This window comes from Bactrocera tryoni, chromosome 1 (assembly GCF_016617805.1).
Source record: "Bactrocera tryoni isolate S06 chromosome 1, CSIRO_BtryS06_freeze2, whole genome shotgun sequence".
In the NCBI taxonomy this organism is placed as follows: Eukaryota; Metazoa; Arthropoda; class Insecta; order Diptera; family Tephritidae; genus Bactrocera; species Bactrocera tryoni.
The window spans coordinates 12,479,579-12,504,866 of NC_052499.1; the positions used below are offsets into that span (position 1 = coordinate 12,479,579).

General features: G+C 38.9%; 1 protein-coding gene and 1 long non-coding RNA gene across 10 annotated transcripts in view; one reads left to right on the forward strand and one right to left on the reverse strand.

Annotated features, from left to right (window-relative positions):
• Positions 1-25,288, forward strand: part of LOC120782532 (trithorax group protein osa) — a 93,582-nt gene that overhangs the window by 52,425 nt on the left and 15,869 nt on the right. The gene's annotated exons all lie outside the window — the stretch shown is intronic.
• On the reverse strand, positions 4,440-6,159 carry LOC120782533. Its single transcript, XR_005706265.1, has 3 exons — positions 5,965-6,159; positions 4,944-5,046; positions 4,440-4,866 (listed from the first exon to the last, which is right to left on the reverse strand). It is a non-coding gene; the product is annotated as an uncharacterized LOC120782533 (long non-coding RNA).

The window sequence follows — 25,288 nt, forward strand, 5'->3', positions numbered from 1 at the left end:
TTCATGTTAATGGTTTCTGATTACTTGCAAGCACGTTTCCGTCGCTGCCATCGACATCGATTCCACTTGCTGGCCTTTTTAGCTTGTCGCCTGTGGTATGTAGTGCTTAATTTTGTTTAAACAAAGTCGGCTAAGTTAACGCCACTTGGTAAGTCGGGGAAAAAAGTGACAAAACGTCAACGTAAAAAACGCAAACATATTACGTAATTATTTTTCAACATTTAATCAAATTTACAACTATTCTACAAATCCACCTTGCTGTTGCTGCTTGGCTCATAAAATTTGTAAAAAATATTTGCTCTTTACTCAAATAAAAAGGGCTTCAACGTATAACGATGATTTGTTGTAAATTGGCAGTTGTCGCTGCATCATTACAGGAATTTCATTATCAAATTCTCATTATGCCGCCATAGGTGGCGATGACGTCGCCGTCTTTGCCAGCACAACTATATTAAAATTCCGCGTCGATGCAGCGCTGCCAGCGCGATTTCCACGCATTGAAGGCGTCACGGAAGGTATTCTCTGGAATAGTCTTGAGAGCGGAGATGCTGCTTGGATCCCCTCTGTCGTCCCAAAATGCTTGAAAAAGATTGCCACTATGTCTCGGGATCATACTCAAAGATCCATGATTACGTTATTCAAAAATTGGGGGTCACTATTACACACGTTCAAATTTTCTTGGCACACTTCCACTCTCCGCAATTTCTGGTGAGCACTTTTGGGACCATTTTCGCGCACACCTTGCGCATGTTCAAGTGCTCCATCACAATGTCTTGAACCACAGATTTTGATAAATTTAACATCTGGTGCAATTAAACGAACACTTAGTCGACGATATGAGTTCAAAACTTTGAGCACTTGAGTCACATTGTCGGTGTTTGTCGAAGTCGCAGGTCTCCTGGCACGGTCTCCATCAGCGACCTCTTCCCGGCCCTAAAAAAAGGTCTGGCGCCACCGAAACATACCATTTCTTGCTAAAGCAACATCTGGGAAAGTCTGCTTGATCATATCAAACGTGTCTATCGAACGCTGCATTTTCTGCTTGCACCATGTCCTGACTCTTCATGTGCTCGGAGACAACTAACCAGCCACTTGTTCGTTAGCTAAGAACGGTCTCTTCCGTATCCAGTAGGTGCGCGCACGCTCCGAAGTACAGTCGAGGCGGAAGAAAATCAGTCCTATTACTTTCCGGATAAACCCTGTATAATATCATAATATTTTCTTCTGGTATTCTAAATTAATTGAGTATTATCTTTCGTAAATTGTAACTCCGTATTTTTCTTTTGATGTCTATATGCACACCTACATTATATTGATATTATTTTTTGATGCCATTATTTCCTCTCCATTTGCTAAAAAGTCAGCTGTTGTGCAAAGATCTGCCCAAAGTAGGCGCATCAAAGTAATGTTCCCATTTGGCTAAAGAAAAACAGCGAACAACGTCCTTTTCCCCAACGTTTGCCAAAGTATTATCATCGTCATCGTATTCATTGGTTTTGAAGCAGTTTTGCAACTTGTGTGATGGTGTAAAGACTCTGTGCAGCCAACGTTACGTCGTATGTCACCAACCTGTAATGTCGTAAAATGATTGCTTGCTGTGGCCCGCTTTGCTATGCTACTTGGTAGCGAGTATTAAGAGTGCTTCAGTATAAAATGGTGCTGTGATGTCCGCTGTCAGCATTGCAAGTTACCGGAAGCACGTCGACATGCGAACTAAATTTGTGCTTCGCGCCAAAACCCCTGAATATGCTTGTATATATGAAGCTTATGTTCATATATGCAGTTTTATATGTACCTATATATTTAGTAGGATATTGGGGCATGTGGCGATAGTACTAAGCTGGGTTGAGTTAGTGGCTAGTTGGCGCTTTAGCGGAAGTCTTGCTCCTGACTAAAAGTGTTTCGTCCACTGCTTGCATGTAGACGCATATATGGCACAGACCCAGCGCTTATCACTTTTGTAATGCATTCAAAGAAATATTAATTTAAACTGAGCTAATATTATTTCACGGGCATTACGTTGAACTCAGGGACGCATTTGAATTGGCTTAAGCTTTAAGCCTGCAATGATTAAAAACATTTCTATAGTCTGCACTGTGAATTTTCAGCCTACTGCAATCATTTCGGTGAATAATCGTTGCTGCCCAATGAATGCTTTGGCAATGAGCGCCCAACTTCCTTCACAACCGCATAATAACTGCCAATGGTGGCTATTTTATGAATTTTATTAGTAAATTCTTTGCATTCACCACATATCCCATCCACTAACTGTCATTCATGCAAGCTTTTTAAGTTATTTTTTATAGTTTTCAACGCTTATCGGCGATCTAAATTAAAGTCCACTATTAATTTGACGTCTTCCTTCGTTTGGCTGCAAAGGTTTCTGTTGACTTAATTCCGTTGAATGTTTATTTTATTGCAATTTCCTTTTATTATTCTTATTTGAGGAACGACTCTGCCGCAACACCACTCCACCACTGTGGCAATTGTGTGAGGGTCTGGTCTGCCGGTGATGCACCGAAGCACTGCTTATGCGCACGTGTGTTTATCCGCGCTGCTGCAGCTCACGACACCGGCTGTGTGTGCCAAGGCATATTCGTAATCCTAATTAAATACGAACGACTGATGTCATAAAGCGTGCACAGCTCCTCCACAGCTACACAGCGCACCACATGGTAGTTACGGCGACAACGACAACAACAACAACCCGACTGCCGTCGAAGTATGGCATGGCGTGCACGCACATAAAGCGGCTGCTGTGTGCAATTTTACTGGTGATTGTATAAACTGCGAGAGTTGTGCGCACGTTGGTTCTACGTGTATTATTGCTTTCTGACATGCCTGTGGGGCGCGTTGTTGGCAGGCGGCGGCGGCAGCTGATTCATGCCGGCAGTCGGGCACTTGGCAAGCATGCGGTCGAGTCTGAACGACACATTGGGAAACAACTGCACTGCGTTCGTCGTACTCAACCCAACTGCCTTACATCACTGGGTATTCGGTTGGAGAATTTTGTATGACTGGCGTGTCGCCATCAGCTGTGTGTTGGTTGTACATGTAATTGCACGACGACGCTTAACTGCGCTTTATGCTCCTCTGCTGGCACCCAACCGACTTGACGTTGACGGCTTCAGCAACAGTTTGTTGTTGGCTCTACGTACTTACGTTTTTGGTTGTTAAAGCAAGCGTGTGCTTTTCTATGACGGTGCCCTTCATCTCCCCCAATTTTATGTTAGTTCACTATTGTATGCTTTCGTTTACGACTTAGCTTCATTTGAATTATGCTTTTTTTTTTGTTGGTTTGTCATGAATGTTTGGCGCGTTTTCGTTGAAGTTGAAAACGTGCCTTGTGTGCAATTTTCGGGCACTAACTAGTTTATATAACGATCAGGCGTTTTAATTCTTTTGTTTTCGCCTCGCAGAAAGTGATAAAGAAATGTGAGTTGACGAAATGACTTGCGTTCTGGACACACTCGTCTCATGTTTATACCCTGAAGAGGGTATATGGATATATACAAAGTGTAACACCTAAAACGGCGGAGATGCTATAAACTGTATGCATGAAGAGCGTGATCAGCTGAGTCAATTTGGACCATTATAGCATATAGCTGTCATACAAGGTGCGTTCCAAAGTAAACAGGACTTTTTGAATCTAGCGCCCCCTGGTGGTCCCATCCATATAACGACTGGTGCGTTAGAATCTGTTCTCTTTATCGATTGTCCAGTGAGAATTCCATGACATTGCATCTATTGGAAGTGAAGTTATTGCGTTTTAAATGTCAGTACGTTTGTGTTATCGGTGCGAAAATGAGCTTCGAACAAAGAGCCAACATTAAATTTTGTTTTAAAATTGGTAAAACTTTTACCGAAACGTTTCAATTGATGAAAAAAGTTTATGGCGATGATTTTCTATCCCGTAGCAGAGTGCGCGAGTGATTTCAACGTTTTCAAAGTGGTCGTGAGGACATACAGACGTAGACTATTTTGAATAAAATAAATTGATTTTTGCCGAAACATCATTTGTTCTGTTGTTGTTTTTTTTTAAATCGTTTACTTTGGAACGCACCTTGTATAAACTGATCATAAATCAAGTCTTTGTATGGCAAACTTTTTTGTTTGAGAAGTTATCTTCAAGAAATTTGGCATATTTTATTGTCTAAAACAGACAGCTGTTATACAAACTAACCGATCGAAATCATGGAAAATTGTTTGATAAGATATCTTTACGAAATTTGGCAAAGACTTTGCACATGTTGCATATACTTTTGCAGTTTTAGTTAAACCATAGTTGTTATCAGAATTGCACCTTCGAATCGTATAGTATTGGATAGTCAAAATAATCTTTTCGTATTTCTAATCAAACTTCAACTTATTTTTTTTATATTTATTGCATAATGAACTTAAATGAACCAAATATGTACCATTTTGGTCGACCACTTTTTTGCCATTTTTCCCCAGAGACATTATTCCATCAGTGTAAAACTTGTTTGGTTTCTCGGCGAAAAACCGCGACAAATAATTTTCGCAGGCTTCTCTTTAAGCCAACTTTACTCCATTAAGGGAGTTTTGCATTGACCGAAACAAATGGTAGTCCGATAGTGCAAGGTCAGGGCTATATGGTGGATGCATCAAAACTTCCCAGCCAAGCTCTCCCAGTTTTTGTCGAGTTATCAAAGATGGGTGTTGTGGACTAGCGTTGTCCTGATTGAAGACGAAGCCCTTTCTCTTGATGAATTCTGGCGCTTTTTTCCGATTGCTTGCTTCAATCTCATCAGTTGTTGACAGTAAAATGTTGTCCTTTGCCAACAAGTTGTACTCTCTTCGAAATTTCAGCCACATCAACAGAACGTTAACGAGAATTAACACTTTCTTTAATTTTGAAGTGAACAACAATATTTACTTCTTATGCTGTTTTATGAGAGAAAGATTTATATATTTTTACTCACTCGTATCTCGATTGGTTGTCAAACTCCAGTACTTTCAAACTTGATAATGACCTTGAACGGAGTGCAGTTTATGATTATGAAATTACAAAACATGTAATTTTACCTAAAAGTAATGCTAATTGCAATTATAAATTTAATTTTTATATAAAGTGTGTTAAACAACAATATTTATTTTGTCTTTCAGGTTAGTACAACTATTTTGTTCGTATCACTCTCAGAAATATTGCAATATGAAACTTTACTATGGTAAGTGCTCTTTAATTTACAATTTCACAAAGGTCTACTTGTATTAAATTATGAAGGAAATTTGTTATCAGAACTTTATACGGAAGTTGAATAAGTATTAAATACAAAATATCATGAAATCAACTAAAATTGAACTCTTCCAATACCATTCGAAGCATTATTTTCTCCTGAGTATATGAACGTACGCTTGCAGTAATTGACGTTCACTTGTGTTGAGTATTATCTAGCACTACCCTTATTTTCAAACTGCTTTCAATTACGACAAACGTCAAGCACTCAAAGTTTTTAATTTTGATAATTGTTGCCGATGATTGTCAACAAAGAGTGACGAGAGAGAGAATTGTGTTTAAAATGGCAACCATTGCAGCATTTTTAACGAGAAGGTGCAACAACGCAAGACATTCTCTATCAACTACAAATACGAGAAGTCAAAACAACTACTAACCATGTTATATCGGTCCTTTCGTAGGATAAACGTTGTAAATAAGGCAAATGAGCATAGAAGTTTGCCAGCAGCCGAAGCAAATGCAATTAACTTAGTCGTATGTTGCTGATATATGTACATAGCTTGCACTGCCTTGGCTTGGCAAATGCTGCATGTCGTGTTTTACTTGCAATACACCAAAGCATATTTCTTTCCTTCATAATTACTACCGTACGTCTCTTATTTTCTATATTCCTGCTTACTGTTTGCCGTACTATTGCGCAAGATGTCTTTTTTTGTATTTTATTTCTTTAACCTTACCTACAAATTAACTACCTTTTCGTGCCTTACCATAAACTCCATCCTTCCATTTTGACGTCTGTCAACATTGCAATCGCATGCGTGCTTAATGTGCTGATACGCTGCCGCTGGAGACACATAACACTTTCACTCGCTAATTATGCCACTCCATTCCGTTAACTTTACTAAACTAGATGACTGAGCGACTTAACTTAAAGTGACTGACTGCCTCCAAGTGCAATCCGATTTTATCAACTATATTTGCAACGTTGCCGTTAAGTTACCTTACATTACCTGCCCTTCACAAGGCTTTTTAAGCCGCACATTTTCGTCGTATTCTGTGCGTGTGTCGCAATTTATAGCATTACTTGCTGCTGTGTCGCGCAATTGCTGCCTCCGTTTTTAATCCGCACGACAGTCGACATAACACCAGCAGTGACAACAACACTACCAACGTCACAGAAGTCATAAAAGCAATTTCCTTTATTTCATACACATTCAGTGAAGCGAAGTTTTTACGACGTTTTATTTTTTTTATTTTTTTTTATGATTTTTGAGGTTCGCCGCTCAAAAAACTACTAGATTTTAATTTCGTGTTGCAAAACTACGACGCAACGAAATAACTGAAATGAATTTATATTTTATAGTATTTAACTGTATTGTCTTCGCTAATGCGGACTCTCCTTGGCTGAGTTACTTAAATTCACCGATTTGTCGTTTATTTTTTTACGAGAAAATATGACTGATAACTCCCCCAACTTTATTAGATGAATAAAGACTAATCATTTTGTTGGACTAATTTTTGCTAACCTTTATTTTAATCTACCATACATATTTGCAATTAAAGAAATTTTGTAAACATACCGCCTAACAGCTGATCTCTGCTAGAAGGTGTCATTGTTGTTTGAAACTTGTGGAGCATTATAAACTATTGTCTAAATTATACGAGGGTTGCCTTTTATATATCGGGATTAGAGAACAAACAACAAATTTTAATCGTCGAAAAACACATTATTGTTTTTCAAAATATTCTCCTTTTGCATGCGTTTGAACCAATTGTCGAAGCCACACAGATTGAGGTATCTCCAAAACATGCGTCCAACTGCCTCTACAGGTGTCGAATAATGTTGACCTCTAAGTCTTTATTTGCCGATTGAGGAGTTGATTCATCAAATCGATGTTTTGAGTGCTCACAATTACAGTTGTTTCAGTCGATGTGGATCATGGTCACGAGTGATCTGTCTTCGACGGTTGGTTTTCCTGATTTCTTGAAAGACTTGTCAGTTGTCTTATGGTTAATGGTTATGTACCATTCAGAATTTACTGTTGTTTTAGTGGTATGATTGCGACATGTCCAGTTTTTTCCAAAAAAAACGGACAACCATTTGCTTGAATGTGTTTCGTGCGGAACAAATTTTGTTGGGTTCGGGTCATCTAGAAACGTCCTTATAGTCAACTGCTGTTGTTTGCTTTCAAGCACATACGCGTAAAGCCACGATTCATCATCTGTCACGTTGTCATTGACGTGTTTCGAAGCACCGTCATCGTATTTTTTTTAACATTTCTCTCAACCAATCGCGATTGCGATAACATCAAAAATGTCAAACTTTACAAAAAAGTAGGTAGTAAGTTACTAGGTTAGCCAAATCCAGAAATATAAAAGGCAACCTACGTATAAATATTAAACGAGCGATAAAAGTAAACACAAATGAAATGTGTATGCAAAATTTTCAATGCTTACATATACATACATACGTACGTATTATCGTGCCGTAGGCATAAAAACCGCCCATCAATTAGCAAAACGAACGTACGTATACGCAGCGGCGCAACGAGACAGCGCAAAGTGGTGAATAAATTTAAGTGTAAATAGGAATTCCGAGAAATGTTTATTTGTTTTGATATTTCTATCAAGCGTTTTATATGGAATGTATATTATGTTGATAAATCGCCGTATGCAAGTTCTGTCATAGTTCTGGCAAGTATACTCGTATGTGGCATACACTTCCTTTAGATAATCTCATTATATCTTGAACTGGATGTAATAGATTCTATATCAGTGTTCGAGAGATGTCTGAAGATAATTTTATAAAATGCTAAAGAAGAGGCTGGATGTCTAATTATATGAATAATGTTATTATAACATCTCACTGCCATATACTCGTATGTACACCCAAGTCACTATTATTGGCGCATAATTATTTAAATTGCCCACACCATTGCACTTTGAGGGGCCACCCACGCCACCTAATTGAGTATGGCTACGAAGCACGGCTACTACCAGCATAATACATTCGACTATGCCACTTCAATTTCAGCAACTCACAAATCACTGAACAGCGGCGGCACACAAATTCCAGCTGAATACTGAAATAAAGCAAACACGCATTGCATTGTTGCTGTTGATATTGCGTTGTGTATGCCGTCTTCGCATGCACTGAAACTAGTCGATACAGTCGTCAAATGGCTTTGGAAATTCAGATGACAGCGCGCGCAAATAACTTTTGCTTTTTATGTTGCTGGCACTCGGTTTGTCACTTGCATACCTCGCTTTTTAGCCGCTATTGAAAATGACATTGTTACTAAATACATAGCTGCTTGGTTGTTCCACGGGTTGCTTCATCAGCACAGCACAAGGTTTACTTAGGTGAATGTGCGTGCGCGTTGGCAATTCCTAGAGTATCACCATCATCATCATCATCATCATCGGCAACATCAGCTGAAGCAGCGATTCTGGTAGTTCCGCGCCACAGTAGCGCAGCGGTACTACATAACTACTCTGAGTGTTACTTAGTTGGCATTGCTGGCAGTTGTAGTTGCTGTTACAGTTGCAACATTGTTGCAAAGTGGTATTATATTTTGTTGTTGTCCGCGGTATCGTGTCAACCAGCCATTGAGCTTTCAAAGTAGTGGCTGACTTATTTTTCTTTCTTTTTGCATTGCTCTTCTTATCGCCGTTAAAAATTCGCTTTTGTTCATTCGTTTCCTTTCAATACTTTACGCGTTTCAAACAGATGTTGTTAGTGGTGTATTTGTTTGCTTGTTTTTAGCTAAGAGCATAAAATTTTGCAGTTCATAATTTTTACGTTTTTGGTCAGGCATTTTTGTGGTTTTAAAAGTTATTCATTTCATTTTGTGTTATTTGTGTTACTGGATTGTAACTTATAAAAGAACATAGTAAAGTTTAATCGGTTCTAGTGGTTTCGAAATTCCTGCGTCTTCACATAGTAGATCACTTTGGTTGTTCTAGCTGGGAGCGTTTACCAATCGCATTCGAGTTATACCTTGTTTTAAGTTTAAATACGATTTTCGATATTTACATCGAACGAACTCATTTTCGTTCTTTATTATAAAAATTTTTTTCTACAGATATTTTATCTAACAGCAGTCTTGTCATTATTTAGCCCAATAGTCTGCAACTTAAAAACTCTGCTTTAATAAATTTTTTAAATGAAATTTGGAAAGCTCCATTTCCCTGCAATAACCCACAGGCTACTCTCATTTTCTCTGCGAAGGTGTGCGAAGCTAAAAAAGTGATTACTTGCGACTCAAACATTGGAGCACCCACAACGTACCGCATTATTTAATTCCAATTCAATTTGGCAAACTAACTATCCACCCCGCTTTCGCATGTTACCCCTCATCATACGTAATACTTTTTCATTATGAAGTTTCTGATTTGGGACTTAAACGCCACATTGTAGCAGTTTGGATCAAAGATCCTCCACTCCTCTCAGGCAATATACTATGCACTTAGTTGCTGCCTGATTTTCTCCTACTTTGCTGTTGTAACGGACATTTTTTCATGTGTTTTATTAATTTGATCGTTTTTTTTCCTTTAATTTATGTTGTTGGTGAAGCTTTTTCATTCCATGTTGTTTTTTTCTGTCCGACTTGTTCAAGTTGAGGTCGGTTCATTTCATTTTGCTTTAACGTCCAACTCGGTTTCAGTTCAGTCGAGTGCGAATGCGAAATGTGCGCGCCAGCGTTCACTTTATATTCCGTCCCACTCACCTATACTCTCCAAATGCCAACCACACTGTAGTCTCCATCCAATATGACCCCCCTCTTGAATCGTTGCGCATGTTTGCCAAGTGTGCCAACAACGATGCTGTCGTTTTTCATTTGCCGCCATAACTACTTGCTCCGCTGCGCCCCTTCGCCCAATAACACACGCATACACACATAGACAAATGCCGTACTTTGATCATCAAAACGACGGCAGCGGCAATGGCGACAAGAATTCATTTGTGTTGTATACGAGGGCGAATGAAAGTATGTGTGCTTGTGAGTGTTTTTTGTGTTTTCGCTTCGACTCATTTAATGCGAACTCGCTGGCTCGTTTGTATGTTCGTTCGCTGTGCTCTGCTGTATGTGTGCCCGCCGTCTAGTTACTACAATCCCCATTGCCGCGGCGCTGCCTGACGCCCCACGCTCGTCTCTCTATCGTCAGGCCAACGATATGTAGTCATAGTCATCAGCCGCAGTGCTAGCACTAAAGGCAGAAAAGTTAGTGCTCACGTCAGTTTCAGCGCCGTTGCGATTATTGCCGCTGTGCCATTTAGTTGTCGTTGTAATTGTTGTTGTTGCCGTTGATTGCTGCTGCTGACTGTGCTAGTGCCCGACACAACGGAGTGCTTTGTAGTCGGGCCGGTGTGTACGATGAATTCAGTGAGCCAAACAGCCAGGCAACGTAGCAGCTAGCTACGAGTATATAGCTAGTCAGCCAGAGCTAACATTCCCAACCAACTCATTTCGCTTTGCTTGCTTGCTTGTTGGTTGGTTGGTTGGTTGGCTGGCTGGCTGGCTGGCTAGCTAGCTAGCTAGCTAGTTGCCGTACCAATTCGCATACACATTTCGAGTTTCGGTCGCAAAAATCGCTTGCCTCCCGTACACCAGCAGCAACAACAGCAACAGCCACGCCAAGTTGCGGCAGTGGCAGTCTCACCAGTCAGCAGTCATTGTATTCATCGTCAGCAATGAGCAACAGCAGAACAGCAGTTAGTCAGAGCCGCCAGCCCAGCCAGTTCGCCAACTCAGGGCGTCAGGCAAACAACCAACAACTTTGTGTGTGCTCAGTAGCAGCGGCATCAGCAAACGAATGACGAGCTAAGCACACCAGCCAACAACAATTTCAACTGTTGAAAAACCCCGAGTCGCCCGACAAACAAATGTCGCAGCGCAATGTGTGAATGAGCACAGCACGGCATAACGATGAAGTGGTGGAGCAGAGTTAGTCTGCTGGTTTGTTGGACGGTCGGACGAACCGTCAGTGTGTCGGTGAAAATGGCCCGACAGAGAATCGAACCAGCCAAGCAATGGTTTCGGTCGAGTGTTGAGCGAACGAACTTAGTCGTTGTAGCGATTTCGAGCATTATTTGCGCTACATGCCATTACGTGTGCCGACACTCCCTGCTCCCGTTTTGCCTGTTTTTTACTCTTTCGTTCGTATGTTCGCTTGTTCGCTTTTAGTGAATGCAGAGTGCAATAGCTGTTTGCTGTTGTTGCGGACTCTGGGGCTTTTGCAGGCTGGCTCCACAGTTCTACGACTTAATGCTTTGGCTTGATTATTTCGTTCGTACATCGGCTCTGTTGTTGCATATATGTACATATGTATGTGTATATAGTGCTTTCAACTTTAGTCGCTTGCCGCACATAAAATTCAATTCAATTTCAGGCGTTAAAGGAACTTTTGTAATGTTTAAAACACGAATAAAGGAGGGATAGGGATGGTTGGTTAGTTTGGAACGACGTCTTTGGAATACTACGCAATGCCAAGAATTCAAATTCGTTCTATTTTCTTATGTTTCAAAAGGGTGTTATGCTGCTGGTTGAAGTTAGGGAGAAATTTTGAGGACAATGCACATATGATTTCAATTTATAAAACTAAAAAAGTCATGTGGTACGTAATCGTTTGAGTTATGAAATTAAATACATACAGAATTTGGGTAGTCAGATGCCTGAAAAGTAAGGCGATAGGTATCTATGTATGTATTTTAATTTCTCTCCTGTCAAGGGGTGTTAATTTTCTAGGATTGTACAGAAAACATCGGTGACTAATTATGGGTTTATGGTTATGATGTGGAAACCAATACTCAATCTTCCAAATGGAAGCTGCCGCAAGAGCCAAGTCCAACTTATTTTAGTTTCCAAAACTGAAGAGGCCTATGAAAGGACCACGATACCATTGAGGAGATAAAAACTGCATCGAAGAAGGAGCTAAACAAAATCACAAAAAAAACTTTTTAAGTACTTTGAGTATTGGTAGACGTGCAATTTATCTTTGGTGATTACTTTGACGGGGACAAAATATATTTTCTTAAAAACATAAACACTTTCAATACAAAATACGCTATACTTTTTGGCAAACTTCGTTCTAACTGCTTTGCACTTGAAGGCTCTAAACTAAATTACGAATATTCTACTTAAGTGGGTTGAATTCAAGGCCCTGTCCTGGGAACATTTAAATTTGTTGTTACAATATAGTAAAAAAAAATCCGTATATAATCTGATGTCCCGGACTTATACAAATCTTTATTCTCAGCTACGTTGTCAAGTATTTCTTTTGCGACGTCTACTCGACATGGTTTTTGCAAAAGGTTTATATAATACATTCAAAAAATTCTGAAAAATACATTAGGAAAGCGCCAGGAGTTTCAGCCAATTTGTACCATGCCTGCCACATGACAAAGTTTTCTGCGGCACCAGTGCAAAAACTGAAACCGTAAAAGCAGAGTTGCTGTAGCCGCTGTTGTTTCAGTTTTTTTTTTTAGACTTGAGCAAAACTGCTTTTTGAGCGTTTGCATAAGCCACCCCCTACCCACAAGTGCTAGCAAAGTTGGAGTGTTTACTGGCATGTGGCACGTTTTAAGTGTACAATGCACCCCAACAAATATCAATGTATGTATGTATGTATGTGCTTGCGTCATAAGTGGCGTGAAATGGAAATAAAAGCTCAGAAGTGTTGCTGCAAAGTTCTGTGGCGGCAACAAAGTTGCTATTCTATACATAGTTATTTGTTGTTGGTTTGCAATAGCAACGCTCGAATTTTACTAACTTGAAGTGCATTGCTGAGAGCTTGCTGAAATAAATGAAGGCTGACTTGCGGTGTTGTTATGTAGGTGTCACGCACAAAAGTTTGCTATTATTTGCCGCCAATGTTGTGGCACCACGAAACCATTGTGAATCCTTTTTCCCTTTTTCTTAAATTCTTCACACGTCACATGTTCTTCGCTTTGCTTCACTTTTGAGACTGGGCATTGCTTTCGCTTGGTTTTCCGTTTTCAATAATTAATGGAAACCCACTAATGAATATTTGATAGTATCTTTGAGTATTAGTATTAAGTATAAAAACTTAAAGTTTCCGTCCGTTTGCTATAACGGTTGATGAAAGTACATAAGCAATTCGTTGAAGAAAATAGGCATAAAAGCCGTAATGCGAATATAAAGACTTAGAATGAGTTGTTTCTAAAAATAATACTTAATCACTGAAAGCTAATCAAAAACGCACCATTAAACATGTTGAAGCTTTTAAATGATGACGGAAGCTGAATTTTAACAGTAAGCCGAGCTTTTCAAATTTTTAAACAATTGTGTAAGCTTCACACTACTCAACTATTACGGTGAAAGCTCGAAATTACTATAAATAACTATTAATGCACGTTTTGCAACAAAAACGAAATAGTTAACGGCCCAAAAAACTTGTTTATATGACGCAAATGTTCCACTGGAACAACTTTTATTATCGAATAATTTCAACAAAAACACCAAAATCCTTAAAGACACTTGTCATTTTCCAATATCGTAAGAAATAAAGCACAAGTACAAATTACTCAAAATCAGCGTATAAACTTTATAATGTTGTAGTTGGTGCCATTAGATCGAATCAGAAAGTTGTGTGCTATTTTATTTTTGTGTTATTGTTTTTCAACAATTTACTCTGTAAGGAATATTTTCTGGTTTCCGGTGAGAGCAACTGCACTGCAACGTTGCTTTTAATTCTTCATCCTTTCAATTAAGTCGCCTCGAATGTCACACAGCTGCAACTTTATTGCTAATATCCGCATTTTCTTTCCACGCGTACATATTCCCCCGCTGCCGGAGCAACTGAGACTTTGAAGCTGTTAATTTGTTGAGAAAGGTGAAAATTATTTTTTTTTTTTTACTTTTAACTCCGTTCACAATGCATACACACACACACTCACGTTCTCTTAATGATGTTTTCGCTGTTGGCTAAAGAATGTACCTTTTCCTCTTGGATTGCTCGTCGAACCGTCGACCGTTTGCCATTTACTGCCATGTGTATTGCCGTTTAAAAGCTCTGTCTACTCGACCGGCTGCTGTCACTTCCGTGGCACACCAGAGGCAAACGCATACCGGTAACCACATAAGCATAGCGGCACTTGATTGACAGAGTGTATGCATTCCACTTGCTTTTGTTGTCGACGTGTATTTGTTGGCGCGAAATTGCCGTTGCTGCTAATAATAGCCGCACAGAGTAGGACAACAGCTGAAAGGTTTGTTAGTCGGATATGCCATTGATAAGGTAAACATAATTTGTTGCGCTATTGTTGCTGTTGTTGTTGATTGTAAATGGCTTGGACATTAGCTGGAAATGGAAATAAGCGCGGAAGCAAGTTTATGATTTTAGTTGTGTGTTTTGTACCAGATGATGTGCCTTCTGCACTTATAAATTGATGCATGCATGACGGTTATGTATGTATATGTAGATGTATTCTGCACAGTCACTTTACGACCATCATTGTTGTTCTGCTTTGTTTGCACTGCTCTCGTTATGCCCTGAACAGGGTATATAAAGTTTGGCGCGCAATTTGTAAAACCCTGAAGGAAACGCCAGATACCGCATAAAAACTTTGTACATACATATCTGTATAAATGATCAGCTGAGTCGATTTAGCTATGTTCGTCTGCCGATATATAGTCCAGCTAATCACACTGTTTTTTAGATATTGATCGGAAATTTTGTGCATGTATTTTTTAGTCCAAGAAGCTGTTCATTTATCGTAACCGTTGATACGGGACCACTATAGCATATAGCTTTCATACAAACTAACCGATCAAATACAGGAAATTGTATGGTAGACATTTTATTTGATAAAGTAATTTGTGTAGATTACTGCCCAAGGCAGCACTACTACCTCCGAACATATTTTTCAGTTCGAACCTCTAATGCTGGTCGATCAAAATCAAGATAAATATTTGTGATACCCTTTTATGCTATAAGAAATTTACCTTTGAGGTTTATTATACATAGCTTCGTTGCTGTCGAAGTTTGCGTTTTTTTCTTTTAACGCTTCACCTCATTTAATAATCTTAACTTCCGTAAGTCGCTTATCTTCACAAGCCAATTTCGAAATCTGGAAGAACGAAACAATTTTTACGTTCAATATCTGTTTTGTTTCTCATTCTTATCATTATTTCGTAAAAACCGCATTAATGACTTCCCTCACTCCTTGACATGTTCACGACTCTCTAAAAATTATTTTGTATAGCGAGCGATTAACCTACACCAAAGTGTAGACTATTGTACCAGTAATTTCCATGTGTTCGCGTCTACTCGTACATATGTATGTATGTACGTAAACCTGTACAAAAGCCGGTCATAAAATGCCAAATCTTTGACGCAACAACAACAAAAGAAAGTGAAGACCTTAAACCTGCTCACTTCACTCGCTTGCCTCCCTGCCTTACTGCCACCATTAAATTCAAATGACCCTTTTAATAGGGCGAACACAAAAACAGTGAAATAAACAAGAAATCTCGGTCCATTAAAGTTTCGAGCACGCTTGTTTGCCAGCAATGAGGAGGGGGCACGTCAGCTGTAGCTTCGCAATGAGGTAGTAGTTATGCGGAGATTTTAGCTTGATTTGAATTGAGTGAAACTAAATGCCGCTGCATGTTGAGACCACAACTGACCGAAGCATTCGCTTGGAATGCATGGCAGTTAGCCACAGCTTGACACAGCATTCAGTCGGCAAAGCCATTACGCCGACTATAATTTCAATAGAGCTGCTGAGCATATTCACGTACATACATATGTATGTATGTAGAAACGGCAGCAGTAACAGCTGGTGGTCTAAAATTTTGCTGCTCTGCGTATTCGTAAATCAGTAATTTGTTGTGGTATGCTGCATTGGCGCACAGCTGACTCGATCGAGAGACTAAATTGGCGGGTAGGCATGCTTGCAGACTGCACCATTGTTGTTAAGTTTAGTATAGATAATGTACACGTAATGTCATATATGTGTTATATTGTATTAAATTCAAAGGATGTCTTATTTGTAGTCACAGTTGCAGGAATTTTTTCGCTTTACATGCCAAAGTCGCGTTCCGTTAAGCACTTTCTATGCAGATAACACGTCTATGTCTATATCTATTTTCTTAAAATCCAGCTAAATAGCCGAGAAACATTGCCCGCAATCACATATCTAGCCATAAACAGCAGCATTGGTACGCAGGATGTCATAAAATGCAACACTGAGCTTTAATAAAACAGCGCACAGAACAAAGCAACAACAGCGTTGCACGCAGCGTTACCCACACACTACACACGGTCGAATGTCAGAATTCCGCGAGCAGCTGAGCCTATAAAAACGCTCAAAACAACTCCGAGTGAGCTGGTGGGCGACACCCGAGCATAAAGGAGCTCATGCAGATGAGGTGCCGCTTGCAATAAAATGCAAACTCGTCTGCCATTGTGGACTGCTGTGTGAGTGTGTGTAATTCAAAAGAAAGCCTGTGTTGCATGTTTGCGCGTCGGAAGTGCAGGTGGTTGGTGGGTATAATGCCTGGCCAACATAATGTTGCAATTCTTTTACACATTTAAAACAATACTTTCGCATTTATTTACGTTTGTACTTTAATTCTTTCTAAGTCAGCATTATGTTTTCATAATATTTATGAAAATAAAAAGTCGGTGTCTTTCCTTTGTGCCATACAGCTTCTGTATCTTAGTATAATGCAGCAAAGCGTAGTGGAACTCGAGTTTAATCTGCAAACGTTTTATGATTTATGAGTTAAAATTCCTTGTAGCCGAGGTTTGTAATTCACGTACATGGCTTTTTACCGAGAGTGTCTCTCTGATGTGACCTTTACCGCTAGACTGACGTTTAAGGCACGTTCTGTTTAGTTGCCCGTTCAGCACGCTTTTGGCCCACTCAAGCATACTGGCATACTGAACAGATGATACCTGCTCAGCCTGTCTGTCACAGTAACGCTTCCGAATTTTGCTTCCCATACGTCGGTCCGACTTTTTTTTTTACTGACCGAGGTGTTGCGATTCTTATTTACGCTCTTCGCTTTGGTAGTGCTTTCCATGATTCTAGATGAGGTTTCTTCTCTGAGGTGAGCGATTCCGCCGCATAACGTTGCGATATTCGATACATTTCTACCGACTTGTTCTGTTGTTTCTTTCTTGTTTTGATGTGCCCGAGATAGATGTTGCACCGCCCCTTTATTAGTCTTAGCGAGTAACGGTTCCATCGCTCCGATTCCTACGTACTCTTAGATCTGCCATGGTTTCAAAGCAACGGTGGTAGTTGTGGCACTAGCACATTAGCAATTTCTGCTCTATTTCACCCAACATACTCGAGTAATAGAATGTCAAAGATAGTAAATCCAAAAGTTTTAGTACCAGGGTTCAAACCGAAATCCAAAAGTGTAAATTCCTAATCATAATCTATGCCCAGTTCTGGGGTCATTTAGTGTTATGCGGGATGCGCCAACTCGGAAGTGATCTGCACTATAAAGCTAACAAATTTGTGTTATCAAACACACAACGATGCCATTACAATTTATTATTAAGGGTATTTATTTATTAATTTTGTTTATTTTTTGCCAAAACAGCTTATGAATATTGTAGTAGTAGTTTTCAAGTATTCATAATTCCAGTGGTATTTGCTCAATGCACATTTTTCTCCACATTTATGTATGTTCCCTTACAGTATTGACATATCTTTTGCTTTTTCAGTGGTATTTATGCTTTATGTATCTATGCACATTTTGCCGTTAACCCTCATACATATTACATAATCTATTGGGTTTTAATATTTTCTCCCGTTGTTCCTACGTTTTCTGCCATTGCGGTCTTTATTGAGCAGTCGGTATGCAAATACTTGTATGATGGTATCTGCAATCACTTATCTATGACTCTTACAAGTTGGCAATAAAAAGAACTAATATTTTCAATCTTTCGCTAGCCTTTTCTACGCCAAGATTCGTTCGTTTATATTTGCCTCTCAATTGATTTGCTTGGCTGACTGGCCGGTCACATTATTGATGGCTTTTGTTGCCTTTGGCGCTCTCAAGTCCAATAACTCTTACTTCTTTCACATGTTCCACTTAGCCGCAATCACTTCACTAATACGTGTGACTGTATACTAATGTTAAGGGTATGCTTATTACACGCTCTGCACCACTTCCTGCTGTCCGAAAACCCCCTTGAAATCACTTGCAAACTGTGCTGCCCAAAAAAATCCAAATCAGAGACATTCGCACGCGTTGCTTTAATTAAACTATTTTCTTGTTGGGCTAGCTGCCTTCAACCTGACTAAATTTTTGTGTGTTTATTTATCATTTTTAGCGCTTGTTTCTCAAGTGCTGTTGGAAGTACAGAGAGAGATATGATAACTGTTCGCAGAAGCAGTGTTTGTAGGTTTGTTTGCCTGGCTTTTGAGCTTTACGCATGCTATGGGGTCGTGTATGTGCAGGTGATTTAATGTTTGGCGCGTTTGGCGCGCAAAACCTTTACACAACATTATGGCAACTAGCACATCGAATGCCTCGGTGTCTGTCTATCGATAAGTTGTGCACATTTGTGTCTGTGTATGGTTGTGGTGCGTACAGTGCTCGTGATATGTTGAGCCGAAGTGGTGTGGGGCACTAATTGTGACAGCTGATTCTTATTGCACTTTTTTCGTTGTCTTCTTGAGTGTCTTCTGCCTCGTTATCCATGCTGTTAGCGAGTAGGCCCCACAATTCTTATTGTTAGGTATGTTTGTATTTTATTATGTATTTTGTTTCTCTTTGATGTAAACGCTTAGTGTTGAATTGTTAATGGAGCAATTAATAATTGATTAATTTGATAAAGATGAGTGTAGTGAGGGATGATGATTCGATAAAATTACTACTTGTATGTTTAGTTCCATTAAATAATGGTTTTTACTTACCGATTCAAAACAGATAACAGCTCATGTCCGGATAAAATCCGAGTCAATTCCTGTAAAGTAGAACCGACTGTTTAGGAGATTGATAAAAGAATGGTGAAGTAGGTTTATAAATATATTGTTATATTAAATTGTCGTTATTTTTTATAGCGCTATTGAAATGGAAATATGGGATCTAATACCGAATCACGTTGAAAACTGAAGCATAAAACTATACTATATAATATTACTTTACACTAAGGAATTGTCATCAATGGCGGCAATGCCGTAAAACATGGAGAACATTGAGGTTGCTATTCTACTTTTTATAGCATTCTACTAGTATAAACTTAAAGGGCACATCAAAAAACGCCAATTTCTACGAGATCTCCGACGGCGCTAAAAAAAGTCAGAGCAGACCAAAAAACCGATAGCTCATTGTGCGTAGGTTCCCTTTCATATTTTGGGATTTAGCAACACTAGTGTTGCAATTTGGAAACTCACAATTTTATCGTAAAGGTTGACATATTTGATGGTATTTACACTCAGAATTTTTTGGCATACGAGCACTATTTGTGTTGTTTACAGTAACTTAAAATATTCTTCATTTTCGCGACATTATTTTTTTTTACAATTTTCATTCCACTGGAAAGCGCAGAACAGTAAATTCAGAGAGTGGCCAATATGAGCTCTCACACATCGACTGAAACAACTGCATTTTTGAGCACTCAAAATATCGATTTGCTAAGTCATCCTCCGTATAGTCCTGAAACGTTTTTCAACACCTGAAGAGGGGGTTTATGCCTTCAAAAGGCATGTTTTGCAGATACCTCAATCAAAGTGGCAAGAGTGCTTCGACAGTTGGTTCAAACGCGTGCAAAAGTGGGGAATATTTTGAAAAACAATTTGAATAACGATTTTCGATGATTAAAATTTGTTTTTGTTCTCGAATCCCGATATATAAAAGGCAAACTATCTTAATGGGGAATATTTTGAAAAACAATTTGAACAACGATTTTCGATGATTAAAATTTGTTTTTGTTCTCAAATCCCGATATATATTAAACGCAAACTACGTATGTAGACCTATATGTAGAATAGACAGAAAAATATTTCATGATGATCGGATTATTTGTTCTCGAGTTATCATTGCTGGAAATTCGAAAAACGTTTTTTTGGATAAAACCGCGTTCAAAAATGAACTGGTGGACGAACCACATTGAACTAATCGGCAAAAAATTGCACAAATTACTACAAAAGTATAGTACTGATACATCTTACATGTTTTTCGTATGTAATTCATAGAGACCAATAATCTAGTTGGGTACGCGCCTGAAAAGCCTGACCCCATAACGAACCTTATTTTCGTTTGCCATTGACATCAAGCACAGTATAAAAGAGTTTTCAACAAACACACTAACTAGCCACCGAACCGACCTCTTTCAAGTAAACACACATCGACCTCCAATGTAGCAAACCTTCATAAAATACAATAACAAATAAATGGTTTGGACGCTTTGTAGAACAATCACTGCTGACTTCTTTTCTGTTTTTAACTCGTGAAAGACAATTCAATATTGCCTTCTCTGCTCCTATTCTCTGCTATGGTGCTATCCCTCCCTCCTTCGCTCCAACTAAATACCATAAAAGAAAAACCATCGTCACACTTCCTCGCTTCCAATTTTCATAGTTAAAAGTAAATTTTCATCCTTCAGCCGTAGAATAGCAACTTTTTTGACATTCCTTGCAATTCCTACACCTTCAAGCCCCACAGCCGTCAATAAGCGTTTCCTCGCTATAATTTTGCAAAGCGCGCAACCCAGACGTTGTGATTGTAAGTCCTACATCTTACCGTTCGCCCCATTTTCTAGCATATTAATTCCCTAACATTTTATACATACATATGTACATAAGACCGCTTACGCTCAAGAACTCTTTGGAGCTTTTATGTTCTAAGCGAAAAAAATATTGTATTTAGTCTTATTGCTTTTATTTTGTTATTGTTTTTGCTTTGGTGTTCGGTTTCTTCTGTTGCTGATTTTGCTATCAGTAAAAATTATATTTTTCTTGTGAGAACGCGTTATTATTACTGGCAGTGCTTTGCTCACTTCAATGGTTTTGCTACGAACGTTGTTGTGTTATTGTGCGCTGTTTTGTATGTGCCTAGCAGCATTCTGAGTATTTCGGTTTTGTTGTTTTTCAATACATATTCGAATCCGCTTTACTGTCTTTTGTTTTGTATTGCCTGCTATGTTATGTGTCGTTGCTATCGTTATCGTCATCGCCGCTGTTGTCGATGGCTCTGTTTCATTGCACACCATACTGTGTGTTTTTGTTTTCAGCTTTTCCCTCCGCTAAAGTGGCTGCTGGCTGAACGGCCGCATCGTTCGGAATCGCTGTTGTCGCAGCAGTCAGAAAACAACAGTAGCGCTGAGTCCAACCAAGCAACCAACTAGACAGCTAAACATTCCCTGGTGTATCGTATATTCTTTGGTGTTCTATACTCGAACTGGTGTCAGGCCATTCTTGTTTGGTTAGTTAGTTCCTTGTATCTCTGTTGAATTTCTATGTGCCAAGTCACCGTCACTCGCCGGTTTCTCGTCGATCGCATTATCTATGCGCCACGCCGGTTGCTTCCCATTCATTTCTTTGTTTTGCCTGCCTGTCACTTCGATTCTGTTTGTTCATTTAATGTTTCTTTCCGAGCACTCAACCCACAAATCCACGGTGTTTGTGCTTTCGAAGTCTCGACATCGATGTCGCCCTATCTTTTGCATTTCTTCATATAGTAAGTAATGCAAAACATTCTAAAGCCACTACCCCATGCTATTGTCGGACCGTCCGCCGTTCGTCGCTGTCAAGTTGCTTTGAAACCGCACACCACTTAGCCCAACCAAGATTTATATAGAGTTTTATGTAGGTATGTATATACAGTATATGCTTACCATACCTACCACCGCTTTACCTCCGCATTTTTATTATGCTTCCACTTTTGCAACGCTTCGTGTCGTGCCCTGCCGTGCCACGACACAACCAACAGCCATAAGCCATGGGCCATGAGCCAGCGCTCAACGTTTAGTCAGCATAAAGGTATATTACGAGTTTGAGTTTCGTCTTTTGAGCTCCACATGCTCACTCTATGCCGTGAGCTCTGTGCTATGTGTGCGCTTCTGTTTCTTATCTACACGCCTTTGTCATCGTCAACAACGACTGCGCCGACTACGACGACGGCCATTCGATTCAGCATTGTTGTTTTCGTCGTCGTTCGTTCCCTCTACGCCGTAAGTAAAAAGTACGTACATTTATAATGCTCGCCCGCCTCGAACCGTCAGGCAACCGTCACCATCACCATCACCATTCCTTCCACCACCGACACAACAACCAACAATCGAATCTTGAGTTTGTTCGGTTTTACTGTTTTATGTATGTATGTGTGTATGTGTATATGGCATTAATGTTTTCGTCCGCCTCGTTGCAGTCTCCTTTGCAATTTGACTCTTGCCTTGCCGTCGTAAAACATTATTTGGTTTATTTCATTTAATTTCATTTCTCAGATACCACTCGCACTCGTCGCAGTACGTTGTTACGTTGCTTGTGCAAACAACAACATGCAGTAGGGGATTGTCGAGGGTACAGAAGGTGGGCAGATAATACATTTCGTACATTTGTTAGATTTTACGTTCGTTGCGCTTATTCTTCTTTATGGCAACATTCGTTGAAAAATATTCGTTTGCCAGCGCTATTTCTCGTAATTCATTTGAGTTGTCAGCCGTTTGAATGCTCTTACGTTCCTTTATTTTGTTCGTTCGTTTGCTGGTCACATTCGTTGCCAGAGGCGGACTGGAGTTCTTAATTTTTCCTACACTCATACCCTCGTATTTTTTTTTTTAATCTGCCGCATTGTTCGTTCAATTTTTATTAGCGCTGTGTTCTGCTGCTGGCTTACTTTTTCCCTGACTGTTTGAAAATTTTCTAATCGACTTGTCATTTATAGTTTTTTATGGTTGGCTTGTGGGAACGGCGACGTTGAGTATTTTGGCGCACTGGTATGGTCGTGTGATAAGTGGCCATGGCAGTGGCCGGTTGTCTGTTTTGGATTGCTTGAGATATGGATGTGGGCAATAAAATTCGCAAGAGGGAGTGTCATGTACATAATCTTACTAAAGTATGTTTCATTTGGTGGTGTCTGTTTTATATTTGCATTTTTTTTGGTTTTTTTTTTTTGAATTCTCCAACAAGTGGTTGCAGCTTGGCGAAAGGTCTGTCGATAAAATTTATAGTTATCTCACATGATGGATGAGTTTGCTTGCTGTGGCGAGTGATTGGGAAATTAGTAGCGTGCAACTGTTAAGTCAACTGTAGGGGTATTTTATCAGATTTTGTAGAAAAAAATGCGTCAAGCTTCTGATTAATTCTGATTGATACAAAAACTGTTGTATACATACATATGTACATATCTTAAAAAACATTGAATTATTCTCTAATTGCTGATTGAAGAAAGTAACTCAATTGACGAAATAATTTCTCTCACCATTTTTTTTTAATATTTTGACCAATCAACTTTGGTTTCTTTGCGTACTTTAACATTTAATTCTATGGATGCATACTTACTTATATACTCTATGAGAATACACTTAGCACACAAAACGTAAGCATTTATGTATATGCATAACTAAATTCCAATTCCATTGAGTTTAGAACCAAAGAACCAACGTCAACATGCTGGTTGGAAAAGAATTTTTAAATGTTGAGACATTTCGATGCGATTGACTTTTGACAGACGCATTTAAATGGTAGTAATGTTTCCATATACATTGATATTTTTATAAAAATTTAAAAAATATGGGGTAAATATTTTGGTAATAATATGGTTAAAAAAATGTGTGATGTACCGTAGTTTAACGTTATATTTTAATTCTATGGCAAGTAACATTTCATGAGATCTCCTTCATGTTGTTTCAGCTGGCAACACTCGATATTTCAATCCGCAAAACCCCAGTCGCTGCAAATTGTGAGCCGATACTCAATTAGCAGCGCTCCAGCTCCGTTCTATACCCGCTCAGACTTCATATATTTATACATCGGTTAGCTATATGTTTTTGCTCTTCGTATCACCCGTTCGTTTACCCGTCGTACGCTCCAACGCTCACTTGCTTGCATATACAATTTATTCCAACCGTTGCGATACTCAAATATTTTTTAGTGTCAGTAGTGGTAGCAGACAAAATCAACGACATTCATGTCGCTATATTCGCTCAATTTATCAAAACATATATAGTACGTGTATATATAACGTTCTGAACGGTCGGTTTAGGTCGAAGTACTATTTAATAGTAATCGGGTTTTATACTATTATAATTTTCAACACAATTTATTATAAATAATAATTGTTATTTGTCATGTATCGTGGTTAGTGCTAGTTTTTAATTGTCTTTAATCGTATTTTGTGCAAATGCTCACTTCATAGCTTTCCTGTCCGATGTCACGATTCGCTTTATATTTTCCGCGCTTATTTCGGATCACTGCTGATGTGTTGTTTCGCACAGTGTCGCAAAAGTGAAAATATCATAAATTAATAAAAAAAAAAAACATCGTACTGATAAAATGTATAAATAATAGAAATGTAAATACATACATACTTCAGCAGTCACGGTAACTTTATGAAGTGCGAACAAAATTTGAGTGCTTTAATATTTGTTCAGAAGCATGGGGTGCCAATAATCAAAAAGAAAAGTTTCCAAAACATTGTTTTTTAAATATCTAGTTTAAAAATATTAACCTCTAAATATTATTTTCGTAAGATTGTTAGCCTTATCATATATTTTTATAGTAGTTTGGTGGTCAACAATTCAACACAAATTTATCATGAATATGATAATTTTTTTGTACTGTTTTGTTCGTTTGTTCGAGACATTCATTCGTCATTGATTTAACTACTGATTATTTTGTTGGATTTTATCCGCGGTTGTTTGATAATAACTGCAGTGTTCGACAGCCTTTGTGGATGTTACTCAATTCTATCGCTCCCTGAGTGAGTGTGTTTTCGTTTTTTTTTTCTTTATATTGCGAGTATTTGCCCTCTGACCGCCAAACCACCGAAATTGCATAAAAATGCTGAAACAATAGCCGTAGCACAAGAAAAATTTGGAGATTCGGCGTATGGTAAATCAACATAAGCGGACGAAATGGTTAGAACACCTGAAGTCCTGCAA